The following is a 16,268-nucleotide window of genomic DNA, read 5'->3' on the forward strand; positions in this document are numbered from 1 at the left end:
CTGAGCATCTGGTTATCCAATATGTTTGCAAGGATCACTTCCAACCTCACTGGGCTTGCATCCACCACAGTCTCTAGGTGCAATTTCTGACCAAAGTAATCCATTTCAGTTGCATTTTCATTTGCATGTTTTATTTTCTTGAAACTTCTGTCACATTCAGAGGGCCAGTCAAATGGAACATATTGCTTTGTTAGTTCTCTTAGAGGAGCACTCACAGTGGCAAAGTCATGAATATACCTGGAGCAGTGCTGGCCATGCCCAGGAAGGATCGCAGCATGATCACACCTTCTGGACGGCAAGTAGATCACTATGCTTGTACCCTGTCGGGGTCAGGAGTCATCCCATTTTCAGAGGAAATATGCCCAAAGAATTTCCGTCTGTTTGTGTGAAATTCACACTTCTCAATATTTAGTGTCAGACCGGCATCAGCCAGCAGATGACATACTTGTGTGGGTTCTTTGTCATGTTCCTTTCATGTAGCACCAAATACTAATATATCAACTCTGTAGATAGAAGCATGCGTGACAGACTGAATTACTCGATGAATTACATCTTGAAAAGTTTCTGCAGCTGGTGACACACCAAAACTGAATCGTTGAATATCTGAACAAACCAATATGCATTGAAAAAGTAGTAATGTACCTGTAGTTTCTTCCAGTTCAAGTTAATGGTAACCTTTGTTCAGATCAAGATGAGAAAAGACTTTGGCACCATTCAGCTGTGGGATCATGTCCAAAATGTGTGGACCTGGATGTCTTTCCCTTTCGATTGCTTTGTTAGCCTGTCGCATATCAACACAAATGTGGACTGTACCTCCACTGTCTTTTTTTGGCACCACCACAATGGTGTCAGACTAATAGAATGCTCAGTGATGCCATGCCTTAGCAGTGTTTCTAGTTCTTTCTCAACACCTTCCTGTAATTGAAAGGCAATCCAACAGTGTCGCTGTGCAGTGGGGCGAATATCTTCATTAATGTGAAGCTATACCTTCATTGTCTTAAGTTTCCCAAGTCCATAGAACAATGTCGGGAATTGATTCACTATTTTTTAATGGGAATTCAAGTTGGTGGCAATAGGATAAGTCCCATATCACCAGCAGTGTAAAAACTTAGTAAGCATGCTCTCAACAAAGTACCTGGGAGTACATGAATCGGTGCTTGCATTGTCGTCTTCTTGTGCCGCATGGTCACCACAAAGAGTCCCTTGCTCTGCACGGGTGTAGAAGCTGTCCAGATATACACGTTGCTTCTTGATGGTGTGAGACGTGGCATCAGAGAAAGTTCTTTGTACTTTTATGCCAGCATGATGTTTTTCAATGGATCACTGTCTATAATGAAAGTTGTATGGCACCCATTCACTTTGAGCATGTTTTTAGGACAAAGTCCAAAGGAACTTTGTTGCTTCATGTGGTGATTCTTTTCAGACGTGTTTTTTCTTGCAAGCGGCCAATCCTACATGCACACATTGATCTGTGACTGACATTACTATCGGACTTCCATTTTCCTCATCGTGACTCAAGCTCAAAGCTGCTTCATTTTGAGTTGTTCCAGCTTCCATATCAGCAGCTTGTCGATCGGTGTGTTACTCCACTCTTGCAGCCATGAGTAATATCTACAAATTGAGCATTTCTTTCATCATGCGTCGTTGGAATGAGTCTGAGAGGCATCCATCAATAACTCTAAGATGCATGTCTTCCTTATCGCTGAATTAATTGAAATTTCATTGCTTTATAAGCGCATCAAATCTCTCAACAAACTCATCCATCATCTCACCAGGTTGCTGTCTTGCTTGGTTGAAAATGTACCTTTCATAGTTGACATTTGGCACTGGATTGAACATGGCCTCCAGCGTCTTCTTGATTTGACGGTATGATATTTCACCTGGCTGTGATAATTTTCTTCATCACCTCTTTTGCTCCATCACCTGCCAGGTTCTTTAAGTATTTGATGATCTTTTTTGTCATCTGTTTTTTCTAGCGCATCAATTAAATCATCAAATGTTTCAATCCATGCCATCCATCTGTGGCTAATATTGTGCTTTTTGGTGGTATCAAATGGAAGAGGCAGTTTCAGGAAAACAGCAGCGTCATAGCCAATTGTAGACCTTACTGACGTTGAGAGTAGGGCCCTCTCCAGTGCCATCTGCTGCCCGCTTAAACCAGCACCATTCCTACCGTCTTCAAGCCCCAGCTGCGTGCTTACATCAGTGTCGTTGCGGCCGATCTGATGTTGTATGGTCACTTTTTCATCTTTGGTGGTATCTGTTTTGTCTCTTGTGCATAGTCATTACAATTCTCAACCTTCTGGATCCTGCCTGGTTTTCACTGCCTTTAGCGTTTCTTGGTGCCTGGATGCTGCTGCTTTTGGTGCGCTTGTGCACCTGGCTATCGTAGCCTTCTGTACTTCTTTGTACCTGGTTGTCACTGCATTTAGCGCTATCGTACTGTATGTATGCTGGCTCTGTGTTATTTTGCGGTGCAATATCTCTTCTTTCACCCTTACCAGCAGTTTCCGGGCCGACTGTGACGGAACTTTCCTTGGGGTCTTTGTCTTCTTTGAAAGTCTGGTACTGGCAGGAGTGCTGCTTTGACTCCACATACGCCAACAGTTGACTGCTTCACTTTGACTTAGGTGCACGTAGCAAACTCTCAAGGAGAGCACTCTTGTATCTTCAGGTTACAGCCCCCCTATCTCATCGCCAGTTCTAGCGTCGTCCCCAGCCCAGGAGCAGTAACAGACCACACCACGCACAGAGCTGTGGTTTGCATGTCTTTTTTCCTCATTATGCAACTGTGAACTGAACGTACTGCATTACAAACTTTATTAACCACACCTAGTCACACCCATCAGATTATGTAATACTTGTAAGGATTGTGTTGAGGGCCACAAGAGTTGCCATGCATATAAACACAGGACACAACAGTCATGAAATGGTAGGTACTTCACAGCACTTCTGTCAGGCATCTAATCCTCGGAGCCCACTCTTATGTAGGGTGAGGCAAAAATGTTGTAATTTGTTTTCATGTAATTAGAAACATTTCAGCATAATTATGTGTAATTACAAATAATGCAAATATGGCATTCAATGCTCTATTTGAGCGTGAAGTGCGCGCTGGCATCCACTTTTGACATGAGGATGCATTTCACGCTTAACAATTAGCTCCAAAAACAGAAATACCACAAATGACAGTCACTCACGTTCCCCTAAATAACCCAAATGATGCCATGTGATTGAAATTTCGCTCGAGCTAACTGGTGAGGACATTTTGACCATCTTTGATCGTGTCCCAACTCGCTCTGCCGGTACTTGAAAGTTCAGGTTGGCCACCTGTGTACCTAGGATCTTCTCATAAATAACACTTTGAATTGTTTTGGTGAATAAGGTCACCTAAGTTCCAGCACCATCCTCCTTTGGGTATGGGGCCTTACCACCCTTTGACTATCTTCTGGTTTTGTCAGTCCTCTCCCAAGGCTGTATGGTAGCGTCTGGTTTCAACAAATCTCCTGTACCATAAAATGGTCTTGGCAAGAGACAAGGTTACCAGTTTAAAAGTTAGTTTCAAAAACATACATATATATCTTAACAAATACAACATGCAAGTTGGTCAACAAGCCTTTTGTGTACTGCATATCAGGCCATTTCCAGAAATGCAAACTTCTAACTTCCTTTGAGCAGTGTTTAAGGATCAGTTAATATGCTTGTGCAGCTTCACTTATTGAAAATTGTGTTATGGGGCAAAAATAACTTGAATTACCTGAGAGCCAGAGGTTAAACATACCTTTACTTTTTGGGGGGGAACATTAGAGGTTACTTGATTTGCCCAAAATCACAGGCCCATTTCTAAGGTCTGCAGCTCTAGCGCGTAGGCCACATCTCCTCCCAGCTTTGGACAGGAGGCTGTGGAGTGGCGGCTGCCACAAATAAAGGGTGGTGAGGTGGGAGGGGGGGTGCGGGAAGAGGGGTAATGCGGGGGGTGGTGGATAGAAATAATCGATTTTAAACAACAACAAAAAAGTACCTTTAGCCGCCGGCAGGCTACAGCGTCGCGCCGCCTCTCCTCTTCTTCCAGCAGCCCCTGGGACAGAATCCCATCTAATCCTCTGCTGCAGAGCAGTGCGGGATTGGCCTGAGCTGGCTCAAAGGGCTACCTGCCCAGACCAGGGAGTCTGTGGGGGTTTTCCAGCCCAGCTGCTCAATGCAGCTGGGCTGGAGAAAACCTAAGTACGCATGTGTGTTTTAGTTGGCCTGAGACGGCCGGCCAAACACACATGTGTGTTGGACTTGGCCCTTCTGGCAAGTTCACCCCTAGAACTTTTTGCAGTATCCTAGCCTTTTTCCTGTGTTGTACTAGTGGTTTTAGGCCTCTAGGCGCTTCACACCGTGTCCCAGTGGGAAGCGCGTGCGCTCTGGGTATGGTTTGGTGAGACTGACCTGCCCTCCCATAGGAATGCATGGGGGAATGTATGTGTCCCTGGTAGTTCCTGATGCGTGGGGAGTGCAGGTGCGAGTTTGGTATGTGCGGACTCGTGTTATGAAATGCTGCGCGATGATGTGTGCGGCATCAATCTAGCTAGTGTAGAAGCGCCACTTCTAGACGCTGGCATAAATGTGCAGTGACTGCCTGGCGTGTGATTGGCTGGTGTGCCGGGCCCCAGGAGTCAGGATGGGTCTGCCCCAGTGGTGGGTGGAGAGAGCTGCATGTTGATGAGTGGGAGGAGTATACCTGGGACCTGAATAGGGCTGGGCTTTCCCCACACAATGCTGGCTCCGCCCCCTGTGGTGCGACTGATGACCCTGGCCTGCTCTGTGAATAGGGAGAGGGGCTGAGCAAAACAAAGTGCTCAGGAACCAGTTGTATCTGGTTCGCCCCTTCCCTGCACCTTTGAGACAAAGGGATTTGGTGTATAAAAGAGGGGCTGTGACCCCATGAAAATGTTCTTGTTCTGACTTGAATCTGCCAGGGGCGTGCTGCTGCTGGGGCCCAGGGGAAGGCTTGCCTCCCTGGGCCCTGCCCAGCTCCTGGATACCTGATGGACTTCAAGGACTTTGTTTCTAGCACCTGGTTCTGCTTTTGGATCCTGACAGGAGGGGTCTTGCTGCTGGTGGGGCCTTTGCAACAGCCTTCTAGCGCCCTGGGAGCTCTTTATCTTTGTTTTTGCCAGGAAGAGGAGCGTGCATGCTCTGCAGCGCTCAGCTGCCGTCCTTGTCCCCAGAGGGAATCCCCAGCGTAGGGATTCCCCCGTAATGGCTGCCGAGCAGGAGCCCACCCCGCGATTTGCCGTGTTCGGAGGGAGCCTACCCCTCAGTGCCACCTCTTTATTTGATTAATACTGAATGCAGGAGCCCACCCCGCTTATGTCTGCTTCTTAGTATGCTGGGGGTGCGCGGGTGCCCACCCCGCGACTTTGCCGGTCTTGTGGTGCACGGGTGCCCACTCCGCGACTTTGTCTGCCTCCGAGATTGCCGCTCCAGGTCCCGCCGCGGCTGCCCCGAAGGCCAGGCAACTCCGCCTGTGACGGGGGCGGGGCCGCAGTGGGACCGGAAGCTACGCACGTCGGTGCGGGGCTCCCGTGGGCCGATGGGAGCCCCGAAGCGGATGACACGAGGGAGGCCGGGAGCCCACCCTGCCTCCCAGAAGCTGAGGGATAAAGTCCCGGGTCCCAGGATGGGGCCCGGGTGAAGATGGCAGCGCGGGGCTCCCAGGAGTGAGGGAAGCCCCGTGCCGCATTAGAAGTGCTGCCACCCGCCGCCGCCTCCAGAAGAGGAGTCCCCTGCGCCGGAGCCCGGTGAGTAAGGTCTGGGCAGGGGACAGGGCTGCACATCACTCGCGCTCCACCGAGGGAGCAGGCTGGGTGTTCGGTGCGAGGCACCGAGTCAGAGCAGCCCCATGTGTGCAGTGGGCCGCTCCAAGGAAGGGGGCATTATTGTTTCTGAGCCTGCGTGGCTCCAACGAAGGGCCCATGTATGTTTGTTCTGAGTGGCCCCGTCCTGCAGCGGGCCGCTCCATCGTGAGCCAGTGTGCTCCGACGTGGGTGCCAGTTCCCTTTTGTTGGACATGAGTTGTTTTAGGAGCCAGCCGGCTCCACCGTGGCCATAATTGTTTTTAGAGCCCAGAGAGGCTCCAACGATGGGGCATAATTGTCTTAGAGCCTCGGTGGCTCCAGCGCTATGGGGGCATGTTGTTTTTAGAGCCTAGGTGGCTCCAACGTTTGGACAGTATTCCAAGAGCCTAGAGGGCTCCAAGCATTGGCGCAGTTTGTTCTGAAGGGCTAATGAGAGCCCCCCCCCTGCGCCTATTTGCCTTCCACAGCTGCGCAGCACTTAGTGCCAGCTGCAGCGTTTAGGCCCTGTCCTTGTCCCCAGCTTCCCAGCAAGTAGTGGGCAGCTGCTACATTTAGGTTCTGGTGCGACCTGGACCCTAATGTGATTGAGGTGTTATTGCGATTCATGCTAATGTGATTGGGTGCTAGGAAATGTACTGTGTATAGCATGTTTTGGGCACCCTGTGTTTTATACCTCTAAATGTGGTCATTTCTGCCTAGGAGGTTGTTTTACCTGTTTAGGTTGGTGTTAGGGAGATTGTACTTCCCTGTGCGATATACGCCCCTAGTGTAGGTATACTTAGGTGGTTAGGTCTAATGCGTTAGACCAATGAGAAATTGCATAATGTGTTTATGCCCCTGTGATGGATGCAGGATAGGTTTTATACCTGATGCTAGTGTGATGACGCTGAGGTTATTATTGCGCCAGTAGTTACTGGTTGTGTTCTACCGTGCTAATTTGTGTTATGTTCTACATGTACACTTGGTGATTTGTGCTAATTCTGACAGTGGCCCATGTGGCCCTGTCCCGTGTAAATAGTCCCTTGTAAAATTCTGCCCAGTGTCAGTTGGCACAGTGTAAATTGTGTGAATATTATCTAATGTGTTTTGGTATAATACAAAGGCTATTTTTATATAATACCTTGTGTGGAGTTTCTTTTGTGGTGGGCCTTGGGTGTTGTTGCTGGGTGCGCGCGCAAACGCTTTACACATTGCCTCCGGGATAAGCCTGACTGCTCGTGCCAAGCTACCAAGGGGGTGAGCAGGGGTTATCTTTGGCGTGTAACTCCCCAGCCCTGACTAGAGTGGTGGTTTCTGCCTGGCTTTGGCGCAAGCCCTAGTCAACCAGAAATCCCATTTCTAACAATGAGCACTTAGGGAGTGGAGTGCACATAGCACTCCCCCTTCCCCCTCCCATGCCCCGCCCTACAGCGCTGGCTAAGAGCCGGCAAATACAAAATAAAACGATGCAACAACATAATTTTATTTTACATTTGCTGGCTCTGAGCCAGGTTGTGGGGCGATGCTCCTCCGCTATTGCGGAGTAGCCGCTGCTGAGGCTGTGTCAAGGGTCCAGTGGGGGCTGGTAGGGGACAGTGGCGGGAGGTGGGGGAAGGGGTGTCAGGAAATAAATAACAAATAAAAACTTTCCTGCTTGTCGCCGCTGCCAGCCGCCACCTCTCCTCGCAGGACGCAGGAACAGGAAGCGCCCAGGCTTCCACACTCCCCTAGCAAATCACAATGCTGCTGATAGCACCATGGTGATTGGTCTGAGTGCTGTGGTTCGGCACTCAGAGATGGAGTGGGAGCCCGGGCATGTTATCCGCCAAGGCTGTAATACAGCCGGGATGGAGAACATGTAAAGTGCGCATGAATGATTGGCCGGCCCGAAACGGCCGGCCAAACAGTCATGCGCACTTTAGGCACAGCATCAGCCACTCTTCCTCCTGGTGATGTGGGGAGTCCAGCCCCACCCCGCCCTCTCCTGGCGGTAACTGGAATACTAAAAATAAAATGATAATAACTGCAGTTATTATAATTTTATTTTTTCCTTTGCACTGCTTTAAAACAGTGGGACGCCGCTCCTCCGCCTTAGCGGAGGAGCCCCCACTGCTAGGGTCACTTTTGTAATTTAGAGACCCGAGTGGAATGGATGCAAACAGTTTCCCCATCTGCTTTAGCGCTAACTCTTATTAAGGGGACAGTATGGATTGCACTCGCATAGATTGATGCTCAGGCATGTGCCACCAGCTTTTGCTGTTTCTAACTGGCCAAACAAAAACAGTAACAAATGTTTTTTAATGTGTGCAAACTTGGTGGAAAAATACCTGCGCTGCTTTGCACAACTCTACGGCACTATTGTTGATATTGTTAATGGGCAGTTGTGCACGGATGAATGAGCGCTTCCCACTTTACCGTGCCTTTCTAAAATGTATTAAGGCATAGGACCGAGTCAACAGAGCACTTATGCGAAAAAGAAAATGCTGCGCTTCTGCCCTCCTAGGGATCTCCTTTAAGTTGTGGAAGAGCTGTACACTGATACGGGGGCTGATTTAAAAGAGCTCATCAGCAACAGAAAATTACATTCTAATTGGGTGTCTGCCAGGGACGTGTGCTTGTCCTCATTTTACCTTCTTTCTCTTTGATCTTGACACATCCCTGGCTCTATCCCATTTAAATCCAGCCACACTAGGATGCCAATGCATATTCGTTGTGTTTTACGCAGATGATTTGGACTAAGTTTCTATGGGAGAGATACATTTTGAGAAATCCCATGCAATGATTCATGAAACTTGGATGCAGAATGCTTGGACTCTTTCTTGTCCACTAAGTCTTAGAGCTACATGCATCAAAATTGTATATTCCGAATACCTAATTGCGAATTTCTGAGAATTGCAATTTGGTAATCCCAATTTACAATGTATGAAATTCAGAGTTTCATATAGCGATTCCTAGGGGGTCGCAAACCACTCTACCTCATTAACATTAATGAGGTAGATCGTAATTTGCGACCCCCTAGGAATTGCTAAAATCACGGGGATGGTGGCCTGCTGGGGTTGGCAGACCACCATTTCTGTGACTGCTTTTAAACAAAGTATTCTTTTTTTAAAATGCATCCCATTTTCCTTCCGTTTCAGAAACAAAAATGAAAAGTTATCTTTTCATTTTTTAAGAGTAGGCAGTGGTAAGTGGGACCACTGACTGCTCTTAAACAAGGATTGGCATAGCCAATAGGTCTAGCCAATAGGTCTCGCCTTTGGGACCTTATAAGTGTTTAGTTATCCAGCACAATATCCTTGGTGCAACAACATCAAGTGTTGCATGGCTAAACACTTATAAGGTCCCAAAGGCGAGACCTATTGGCTATGCCAATGCTTGTTTCGAGTGAGTGGCTTGTGCAGGTATGCCACTGTGAGATAGAGATGCTGCGAGTGCTTTTACAGGAGCCCCTGTGACATTGTGCCTCTTCAAAATGTATCTTGGGTCTGGTGTAATACTTCTAGCCCCTATTCCCGTCTTCTCGCACCCAATGCATTCCTAAATGTCCCATGTATCCAGCCGGGGTTGACACTCCTATTACCCCTGCCCTCCAGTGACGCTTTACCTGTCATGGGTGGTGGTGGTGGTGGTGGTGGACGTGGTGGTAGACGTGGTGGTGGTGGACTTGGTGGTGGTGGACATAGTGGTGGTGGACGTGGGGATGGTGGTGGACGTGGTGGTGGTGGTTGACATGATGGTGGGGGTGGAAGTGGTGGTGGTGGATATGGTGGTGGTGGACATGGTGGTGGTGGTGGATGTGCTGGTGGTGGTGGACGTGGTGGTGGACATGGTGGTGGTGGTGGTGGTGGACATGGTGCTGGTGGTGGACGAGGTGGTGGATGTGGTGGTGGTGGACGTGGTGGTAGTGGTGGACGTGGTGGTGGTGGACATGGTGGTGGTGGTGGACGTGGTGGTGGTGGTAGACATGGTGGTGGTGGAGGAGGTAGTGGTGGTGGACGTGGTGGTGTGGTGGACGTGGTGATTGTGGTGGTGGATGTGGTGGTGGTGGACATGGTGGTGGATGTGGTGGTGGATGTGGTGGTGGATGTGGTGGTTGATGTGGTGGTGGTGGATGTGGTGGTGGACATGGTGGTGGTGGACATGGTGGTGGTGGATGTGGTGGTGGTGCTGGTGGTGGTGGTGGACATGATGATGGACATGGTGGTGGTGGTGGTGGACGTGGTGGTGGTGGACGTGGTGGTGGTGGACGTGGTGGTGGTGGATGTGGTGGTGGTGGACGTGGTGGTGGTGGTGGACGAGGTGGTGGTGGACATGGTGGTGGTGGACATGGTGGTGGACGTGGTGGTGGTGGACGTGGTGGTGGTGGATGTGGTGGTGGTGGTGGTGGATGTGGTGGTGGTGGACATGGTGGTGGTGGACGTGGTGGTGGACATGGTGCTGGTGGGCGTGGTGGTGGTGGTGGACATGTTGGTGATGGTGGTGGACATGTTGGTGGTGGTGGACTTGGTGGTGGTGGACGTGGACGTGGTGGACGTGGTGGTGGTGGAGTGGTGGTGGTGGACATGGTGGTGGTGGTGTACGTGGTGGTGGTGGAGGATGTGGTGGTGGTGTGGTGGTGGATGTGGTGGACGTGGTGGTGGACGTGGTGGTGGTGGTGGACGTGGTGGTGGTGGACATGGTGGTGGTGGACGTGGTGGTGGTGGGGGACATGGTGGTGGTGGTGGATGAGGTGGTGGACGTGGTGGTAGTTCACGTGGTGGTAGGGGTGGACGTGGTGGTGGTGGTGGACGTGGTGGTGGACTTGGTGGTGGTGGACATGGTGGTGGTGGAGGACATGGTGGTGGACGTGGTGGTGGTGGTGGACGTGGTGGTGGTGGACGTCATGGCGGTGGAGGATGTCGTGGTGGTGGTGGACATGGTGGTGGACGTGGTGGTGGTGGACATGGTGGTGGTGGACGTGGTGGTGGTGGATGTGGTGGTGGACGTAGTGGTGGTGGACGATGTGGTGTTGGTAGACATAGTAGTGGTAGACCTGGTGGTGGTCGTGGTGAACGTGGTGGACATGGTGCTGGTGGTGGACGTGGTGGTGGACATGGTGATGGTGGACATGGTGGTGGTGGACATGGTGGTGGACGTGGTGGTGGTGGACGTGGCGGTGGTGGACGTGGTGGTGGACGTGCTGGTGGTGGATGTGGTGGTGGACGTGGTGGTGGATGTGGTGGTGGTGGACGTGGTGGTGGTGGATGTGGTGGTGGATGTGGTGGACGTAGTGGTGGTGGACATGGTGGTGGTGGTGGACGTGGTGGTGGTGGATGTGGTGGTGGTGGATGTGGATGTGGTGGTCATGGAGGAGGTAGTGGTGGTGGACGTGGTGGTGGTGGACATGGTGGTGGTGGACATTGTGGTGGACATGGTGGTGGACGTGGTGGACATGGTGGTGGATGTGGTGGTGGTGGACGTGGTGGTGGATATGGTGGTGGATGTGGTGGTGGACATGGTGGTTGTGGACATGGTGGTGGTGGACATGGTGGTGGTGGACGTGGTGGTGGTGGACGTTGTGGTGGTGGACGTGGTGGTGGTGGACGGGGTGGTGGTGGATGTGGTGGTGGTGGAGGTGGTGGTGGTGGTGGTGGTGGTGGACCTGGTGGTGGATATGGTGGTGGTGGACGTGGTGGTGGTGGACATGGTGGTGGTGGACGTGGTGGTGGTGGTGGACGTGGTGGTGGTGGACGTGGTGGACGTGGTGGTGGTGGACATGATTGTGGTGCTGGACGTGGTGGTGGACGTGGACGAGTCCTGGTAATTTCTCTGTGGTGGGCTCTATGGTATCTTTCCTCCATAAATGGAAGCAATTGTTGATTGTCATGGTGGTGGACATGGTGGTGGTGGACGTGGTGGTGTTGGTGGACGTGGTGGCGGTGGATGTGGTGGTGGACATGGTGGTGGTGGTGGTGGTGGACGTGGTGGTGGTGGTGGACGTGGTGGTGGTGGTGGACGTGGTGGTGGTGGACGTGTTGGTGGTGGACATGCTGGTGGACATGGTGGTGGTAGACGTGGTGGTGGACATGGACGAGCCCTTGTAATTTCTCTGTGGTTGGCTCTATGGTATCTTTCCTCCATAAATGGAAGCAATTGTTGATAGTTATTTTGAAATCATAGCAGATAAAGTACTGCCACTACTTGAGTTATTCAAGCATTTTAGGCCCCGCAGCCGGTATTAGTAAATAAATAACAGTAAAATGGAATGTGATGGGACACTTTGGAGAGAGCCGTGCACGAGGGAAAACTTATAATGTGATATTTTATGGCTCACTAGTGTCTGCCTTATATTGAGGCTATTGTTAATTGTCGTTACAAAGAACATTTTAAGGCGAATTGTTGTCTCTATGCGACATGCGACCTGCGACAATAAAGAGAGAGAGCGAAAGAGAGAGTGCAAGTGAAAGAGAAAGAGAGTGAGGGGGGGAATGATAAAAAAAAGCACGGCCTGTGCTGTGTTTAATCACCGTGAATGACTAATGCTGGAACGCCCGATAAGAGAGTAAGCCTTGTCGCGGCGGGATCCCCGAGGAATTTAAGACCTCGCGTTGCTGGATTTATGGTGGCAAGATACACTAAAAGATTAGAGGATTTTGACTAAGTGAAGTGTCGAAAAGCGACCCCGGTTGTGGTCACTACTCAGAGGATTTATAATGGGCCAACTAGCCCCTTTTGTGAAGACAAACGAGGTTGGAACAACATCGGTTTTGCAGCACTAGGTGTGCCTTGACAACAATAAAATAAGCCCATTCCCCCAAGGTCCTGAGTATAACCCTTAAAATATATATGTAGGGTTTGAAATGCGTAGACCTTCTTGTTTGGCAGAAACAAGTGTTGCTACTAAAGAAAAGGTGTTAGGTGTATTTATAAATAATGTGTAATCGCGAGGATTGAACTATTCAACCTGAACAGCATTGTGTTGTGCCAATATTTGGTGGGATACTATATGTCCCCTCTTTTCTTCTTTTTTCTGTCAAATCTTTTTGAATTCCTTTCCTACTTTTTCTTATAAATTCTTTTTGACTCTTTTGGGTGTTTGGTTTTTTGTACATTAACCCTTCCATGCTCATGACGGAACGGTTCCGTCATGAGCCACGGTTGAGCTGTGCTCATGACGGAACCGTTCCGTCATGGTCCCGCCCGCGCTCGAACCCTTCAGCACCGCGGCGGAATTCGCCCAGCGCTGAAGGGGTTAATTCTGGATGTATTGTGTAATTGTATTTGTATGTTATCATTTATGAATTGTAAATATTATTGTTTTGCCCGTTGAAAAATAGTTTTTCTATTGTATCTTTAAAATGTAAAAAGATCCCTATAAGTTTATTAAACTAAAATAAAATATAATTAATTTCTAAACGAAATGATTGCAATCACTTTGAGTGGTACGAGTGATTGGTAGATTTGAGTGTTCAAATAGTATCAGTATTGGCACTTTCTCTTTCTTTGATTGATTGGAAAGCAAACAAGCAGGAGCTGTTTTAAAGCACACACGTGCTTGTGTTGGCCTCCGCCTTGCGGGAGCGAGCAGCGGCGTTGCCAAAGCTATATGTTTTCAATTAGAACGTGCGTCGCTGCTCGCTTCCGCAAGATGGAGGCCAGCACAAGCACGAGTGTGCTTGAAAAGGAGCAGGCTGATGGCTAAAGGCCCTCCTAGAGCAACGCATGCACGCTGCCTAGGTGAGACCTAAAAATGCTGTAACAAACATTCACAAAGGGGAATGAGTCTCTTTGGGACCCCCTCCCATTTGAGAATGGGTTACCACCTACTTGAAATAGGTGGTAAAATACGAATGTTTTGCGACCTCATTTCAGTCACAAAACATTCCAACATACTGATGCGATTCGGTATTATGAAGGGACGCCCTAAACACGCCCCTTCCTAATAGCGAATCTCAAACCAATTTTGTGATTCAGTAACAGGTTACCGAATCGCAAAATGGGTTTTGATACATGCAAAAAGCTTTTTTTGCTTTCGCAAACGCAAACTCAAAATACTTGATACATGTAGCCCTTAGACAGTTGTACCGTCTTCAGTTCATCAGGTTGGAGCTTGGATTCATTTCGTCTTGGGCTTCTGCCCTGCATTACCCAACACAGTAACTGCTTGGGTACAGATTGGCCTCATAAACGATGATGTGTTCCATACTCTGATATAGGGCTACATGTATCAAAATTGTAAATTGCGAATACCTAATTGCGAATTCCTGAGATTCGCAATTAGGTTATCGCAATTTACAATGTATGAAACTCAAAGAGCTTCATATAGTGATTTCTAGGGGGTTGCAAATCGCTCTACCTCATTAATTTTATGAGGTAGATCATAATTTGCGACCCTCGGGGAATCGCTAAAATCACGGGGATGGTGGCCTGCTGGGGTCAGCAGACCCCCATCTCCATGATTGTTATAAATAAAACAATATTTTTTTTTTAATGCAGCCCGTTTTCCTTAAAGAAAAACGAGATGCGTTTCAAAAACAAAAATGAAAAGTTTTCTTTTCTTTTTTTAAGAGCACTGCCTGCTCTAAAAAAATGCTGAAAGAAACATTCACAAAGGGGAAAGGGTCCCTTGCGGACCCCTTCCCATTTGCGAATAGGTTACCACCTACTTGAAGTAGGTGTGGTAAAATGCAAATGTTTTGCGACCACATTTCGGTCACAAAACATTCCTACATAGTGGTGCGATTCGGTATTAGGAAGGGACGCCCTAAACACGCTCCTTCCTAATAGCGAATCGCAAACCCATTTTGCGATTCGATAACAGGTTATCGAATCACAAAATGGTTTTTGATACATGTAAAATGCTTTTTTAGCATTCGCAAATGTGGCGATTCTGCGAATCAGCCCGGCCCGTTTGCGAACGCTAAATAACTTGATACATGTAGCCCTTAGTTCCCTCCTGTTCAGAATTGGTTAGAGGCACTTTTACTGACTCAGGAAGTTTATACTATATCAATAACATTTCGTTCGCAAAAAACCGCCTTTTAACATCCCTTAACTTCCTTTTACGATTACTTCTGGGATCATCAAAGGATGAAGATTTTGATGAAATTAGATTTGTTCGCATTTTAACCCTCGATGGCCAATAATACCCTTTGGTAAGATCCTAAGTAGAGGAGGGACAACATGGCAGCCACGAGGTACAGTAGGGGAGCAGTTCTCTTCGAGTGGCCTGAAATATAGACTCAGATGGCAGACTAATCCCTATTTTCCTTTACTAAAATGTGCGCTTTCTTTTTAAAACTATGGGGCATATTATCAAGACAGGCGATAAAATTATCGCCGCTTTAGCGGCGGAAAGCTGCCGCTAAAACGGCGATAATGGGCTTGATAATATGCTCTATGGAATTCCAATTGAAGCCCATGTTAGATGTGAAGGACATCTAACCTGAGCTTCAATTGGAATTCCATAGAGCATATTATCAAGCCCATTATCGCCGTTTAAGCGGCGATAGTTTTATCGCATGTCTTGATAATATGCCCCCAAGCTCCTTACTTGTGGTCACATGTAGAAGGGGTTTCCTTGACGTCACTCTGGGTTGACGGTTTGGAGCATGGGGAAGAGTCTGGTGTTCTGCGGCTTGGACTGCTGTTTTGGGGGCCGTCTGTCATCTGGAGTTGGCCTGCAGCAGTGGTGGTGCAGTTCTGGAAGGGTCTGTGTGGGTGCTGACCTGGGAGTGAGTTTGTGTGGGGTGTATTCTTCCCTCTTTCAAGTCCAGCAGAGAGACAAAGAGGGATTATGAAATCTCAGTTCTTTTTCGATGCCAGGATGAAGAGTGGATTGGCGTAGTAGACACCGGAAGTATACAGGCACCACATATCAGGAAGAGGTGAGTCAAAGGCAAGTGAGCGAGCTGTTTGGGGTCAAGGCACACATTGAACCTGCCTAAGACATGCGAGAGGAAGAAAGGGACAGCTAAGTGCGATAGGAACAGTCCGGAAATTGGGAAAGATAAGGATGGCGCTACAAATCTCAATTTTTTTCTGAGTCCAAAGAAAACAAACATTGGCAAATCCAATAGGTCTCGCCTTTTGTACCTATTGGATTTTTAGCAATGCTGCACAGCATCCCTGAAGCAGCAGGAATAAAAAAACTTAAAAGCCTTTTTACGCGCATGCCTACAAAATGACAAGGATACTTTTTTTTCTGTTTGGATTAGTAACTAAACAGAAAACAAGCACACAACATTATTATTATTATTTTTTTTTTTTTAAAGTGGTTGGAGAAGCAATGGAGTTGACTGCAACACGGGTTGTGGATGCAACATGGAGGGTGCAGGTGGGATGAGGAGAAGCAATGGGCTAGAGAGCAACGTGGAGCAGACGAAGGAGAAGCACATGGGGTGGGGGAGGAGAACCAACGGGCGAGGTAGGAGGGTGCGGGTGGTGGAAACAATACGGAAGGCGGGG

Source organism: Triturus cristatus, chromosome 1_2, assembly GCF_964204655.1.
Source record: "Triturus cristatus chromosome 1_2, aTriCri1.1, whole genome shotgun sequence".
Lineage (NCBI taxonomy): Eukaryota > Metazoa > Chordata > Amphibia > Caudata > Salamandridae > Triturus > Triturus cristatus.